Here is a 4,686-nt window from a genome sequence, read left to right as displayed (position 1 = left end):
AGTTGTGCTAACAAAGACACCTGTGGTTAGCACATAGCTAACAGATTTTGTGCTAACAAAGACACCTGTGGTTAGCACATAGCTAACAGAGTTGTGCTAACAAAGACACCTGTGGTTAGCACATAGCTAACAGAGTTGTGCTAACAAAGACACCTGTGGTTAGCACATAGCTAACAGAGTTTGAGCCAATAAATTGACATCTGTGTTTATAAATGGTTTGCAGCAGCAAAAAAACTGAAACCTTTAAGCTTCATCAGTTTGTAAACAAGATTTTGAAGAAAATAAGAGAAAAAGAACAAAACAAACAAAAAAAAACAAACAAATGTTTACATCTCAAGATGAGACGGATCACTTCGATCACCTTCAGTCTTTTATTGAAAGTGTTCGTCTCTGTCAGCGCTGCAGTGAATATTATGATCTGGAGGAGGAGGAGGAGGAGGAGGAGGACACCCTGGGCTGCTAACAACAAGTATTTATTACCGTTAATAACGGTAATGAAGGTGCAGTGCTCTTATCTATAAATAATGCATCACCTCCGGTAAATTAGACTCTCTGTGGTGCTGAATACTTAAATATCTGCATGTGAGTGAGATTTAACCCTCCTGTTGATCGTTTAATCATCTTTCTCGTGACGGTTTGTACAGTAGTTGTATTTTCCTGACAGAACAAAGTGTTTTTAAGATAAAAAGTTAGCGTGACATGAACCAGGACACCTGGGGAGCATTCAGTAATTAAACTTTAAAAGCACACAGATTAGGTTAATCAGTCTAATCTCTCCATCAAAAGCTTTAATTAATCAGCTGCTTTGATCAAATGACTGATGATTCATTCAAATTTAAGATGATGATTTTTATCATCAGTGATTTCAGAATCTACTGATGCAGGAAGAGAAGTAATCTTCACAAATCCTCCTAGCCTGGAGAGGTTTTTGGTTAAAAAAATAAAATAAATGGACGATATTTAAATTGTTATTAATACGCTGAGCAGGTTCCACTGATGTTTGGACAGTTAGTCCCTACATGTCTCTGAGGTCTTTAACCCGGGGTCAGCAAATAAATGAAATGAAACTGAAGTTTTTTATTTAAAATATTTCCAGAATTTTTATCTGGTCTACTAATAAAAGATTCCTGCTCTGTCCAGGTGTGACTCTGATGAACTGCTGGATTAAACCCTGGGGGCGTGACCTGAAGGGATCAGGTGAGTTCTGGGTCCACCATGTTGCAGACCAAGAATCCTTTATGAATCATCTGCGGCGTTCGTTACAGCGCGCAGGAAGCTGCCTGCAGAGTGAAACAAAACAACTTCTAATTGTCTCAGGATGACAGATGAGGCGCCGCTCCGCTCCGTCCTCCATCTTGTTAGTCGGCGTCCCACATTAAACAACTTTATTGCTTTTTCAGCTCGCTCCGTCTCCGGCTGCGTAGAGCCGCAGAGACTAAAAATGGGTTTTTCATGAGTGCTTTTCTCTTCGTGGATCATCCCTATAGAAACTAAAGCAGCTTCGGCTGTTTATGTAGGTGTGAGCAGTCAGTGTCTTACCTGCAGCAGACAGAGGGATACCAAAACTACAGACGTATTTTATGGAGAGAAAACAGCATGAACGCTGAGAGCTAACTGCTAGAATATTCTGAACGAGCTAAACCTGAACTAAAGATGAAAGTAACAAAACTTGAACTAAAACTAAATGTAGCAAAACGCTTAAAAGGCTAGCTTTCAGCTAAAGGCAGCAAAGGCTAGCTAAAATTAGCAAATCAAAAGCTTGTAGTGAAATATAGTAAAATGATGGCTAAGAGCTAAAATTAAGGAAATTTTAGCTCTGATCGCCAAATGTTGGCTAAAAACAGAAAAAATAATAGCTTTATGTTAAATGATAGATGGAAGCTAAAGTAGCAAAATTAATACTTTGAAATTAAAGTAACTAAATATTGGATTGATGATACAGCTGGTAAAATAAGTATTGAACACGTCAACATTTTTCTCAGTAAATATATTAGTAGAGGTGCTAATGACATGAAATTTTCACCAGATGTCGGTAACAACCCAATACTTTTGTACAAAGTATTAGATAAATTTCAGTGTGTGTTCAATACTTTTTCCCTGTGCCATTCCACATTATTACAAATAACTTCATTTCTGGACATTTATGGTTTGATTTCTTTGTATGTATGGATCACTTGGGTTGTTACCAACATCTGGTGAAAATTTCATGTCATTAGCACCTCTAGTAATATATTTACTGAGAAAAATGGTGACGTGTTCAATACTTATTTTACCCGCTGTAAGTAGCCAAATAAAAGATGCTGAAATACCTAAAAACAGCTAGACAAAAGTAGAAAAAAATGGTAGCTAGGGGCTAAAAAAATGGAAATAATAATAGCTAGATGTTAAAGTAGCATTAGCTAGAAGCTACAGTAGCATAAATCATAGCTAAACGTTAAAGTATCGGTAGGGTAGTTAGAAAATAAAAAAGGCTAACTAGAAGCTAAAAATACAGAAAAGCTAGCCAAAAGCAGTAAATTTTAGCTAATAGGTAAAATTAGCCAAAACAATAATCGATAATTTACTGGAGAAGATTTAAAAAAAGGAAGAAATCTGAATACATTTTATGGATAAATGTTTGTGAATAAAAAAAACATTTTAATTTTGATTTATTAACAGCTAAAATAGTTCACAGTCTGCAGAGCTGGATATCATCTAAATGACCTTAGAGAAAACTCAAACAGGAAACGGGAAGAACCTCGCGACCTTTGACCCCAACAGAAAAAACTGATGGAGAAGCAGAAGAAATAACTGAACTGTTTCAAATCTGCTTTTGTTATTAATCATCTGATGGTTCTTCAGTGTGTTTATGGTCGTCCTGCCTCCCTCAGTAATTATTTCTGTTTTCTCTCAAACATTTCAGCTTTCATTTATAAACCCAGTGAGTTATTACTCTCATTATATGTTTTTATYTATCTTCTCATGAAGCCTACAGGAGATGCAGCTGCTGGTTCCAGGTCTGTTCACACACCATGGATTTAGTGGGATTTGCTACTTTTTGTCCTTCAACTAATAYGTTGCAACTGTTCAATGGTATTTAGCTACATTTAGCTTAAAACTAGCATTTTGTAACTTCCAGCTTGTATAGTGTTTGCATCATTTAGCTTCTAGCTAAGTCTCTGCTTCTTCGTCAAACTTGAGCAGTCTTTCAGCATGTTCTCGGAAAACACAATTTCTCTAGTTTTAGCTGTTTTTTTTTTCATATCAGGCGATTAAACGTGTCGTTGGCTCATTAGTGCAGTGACGGAAAGCAGCCGAAGCACAGTAGCATTTATTTAGCATGTGGTTTTGTTTTCCTTCTTATTTTTCTTCTCCAGAACAAACAAATAGAAGCCGAACTCTCTTCCTGCTGAAGGTAAATTCTCTTCCAGCCGAAACCTTCAGCTGCAGCTGAGCGTTCTTTAAAATCTCATTTCGGCTGTGAGGTGAGCAAACCCCTAAAAACAACGACCCGTGAAATCAGGGAGCCGATAAGTGTCTCTGCGAGACCCCGCCTCATCACGACGAGCGGGGAAAAGGTCATAAAGGCTGTGAGACGAAGGGGACAGTCAGGTAGAGAACGCCCCAGTGCATGCTGGGATTTCTGCCTCCACATGAAAGGAATCATGTTTTTCTGCCGAACCTCGTCGTGGGTAAAAAGATGCAGATCTTCGGCTGTGGTTCCACAACAAAGACTAAAGAGGGACGRGTCTTTGTGTCCCGTGGCGTCGAAGACTCCAGCAGCTATTTTCTCTTCAAAGCAAACRGAACTAAATTGATTCTTTCCCGTCTTCTGTCGAGCTTCAAAGAGTCCGCTTCTCTGCGAGTCCCAGAACCAGAGCTGGTCCAAACCCCGCCCACATCCCCCGTGTTGGGGGTCTGATCCAGTTCCCTGCTGAACCAGGACTTCATTAGTCTGTCTGAAAGACAATAAGTCCAATCTGTCTGAAGCTGAAGATCAATTATCTGCTGGTTCTTAACGAGGTTTTCATCTTCTAACAGCAGCTAAAGAAACAACAACACTTTTTATAATTCCACCTTTCTGAAGAAGTTCTKTTACAAATACAGAGAACAAGCCGAAAGACAGCTGAAGTTTTAGTTCTTAAAACAATCAGAACAGGAGCTAAAATTAGCAAAGGGTAAAACCTCACATTGGCAATACAGAAAACCGTAGCTAAAAAGCTAAAAACCAGTACAACCAGTACAACCAGAGTTAAAAGCTAAACTTGGCTAAACAGTTGATCAAAACCAAAATTAGCTGACCTGAAAATGAAACTTAAAATAATTRGTTAAAAACATCAAAGCAGTAGCTAAAAGATAAAAACCAGTGCAGCTACTGTTAAAAGCTATTAGCAACACTGTAGTTTAAAAGCTAAAACGATCAGAAAGCTAGCTGAAAGTTGAAACCAGCATAACAAGGCTAAAAGCTAAACTAGCTAAAAAGTAGCTAAGGGACAAACCATCAAACAACAGCTCATACAGTAACTTAAAGTTAGAGCAGTAGACAGGAAGTTGTTCCGTAAACATCTGCAGACAGACAGGAAGTTGTTCCATAAACATCTGCAGACAGACAGGAAGTTGTTCCATAAACATCTGCAGACAGACAGGAAGTTGTTCCATAAACATCTGCAGACAGACAGGAAGTTGTTCCATAAACATCTGCAAACA

At 38.3% G+C, this 4,686-nt stretch overlaps 1 protein-coding gene across 1 annotated transcript in view; it reads left to right on the top strand.

Annotated features, from left to right (window-relative positions):
- The window catches only part of dpp10 (dipeptidyl peptidase like 10), a 151,007-nt gene that overhangs the window by 34,955 nt on the left and 111,366 nt on the right, over positions 1 to 4,686 (top strand). The window contains exon 4 of the mRNA XM_014026070.1: positions 1,141 to 1,197. The gene's annotated coding sequence lies outside the window, so the exon portion shown is untranslated. The remainder of the gene's footprint in view (positions 1 to 1,140; positions 1,198 to 4,686) is intronic.

The sequence above is a fragment of the Austrofundulus limnaeus genome, unplaced genomic scaffold, assembly GCF_001266775.1.
Source record: "Austrofundulus limnaeus strain Quisiro unplaced genomic scaffold, Austrofundulus_limnaeus-1.0 Scaffold523, whole genome shotgun sequence".
NCBI classification, from domain to species: domain Eukaryota; kingdom Metazoa; phylum Chordata; class Actinopteri; order Cyprinodontiformes; family Rivulidae; genus Austrofundulus; species Austrofundulus limnaeus.
This window is presented reverse-complemented; position numbering and strand designations above follow the sequence as displayed.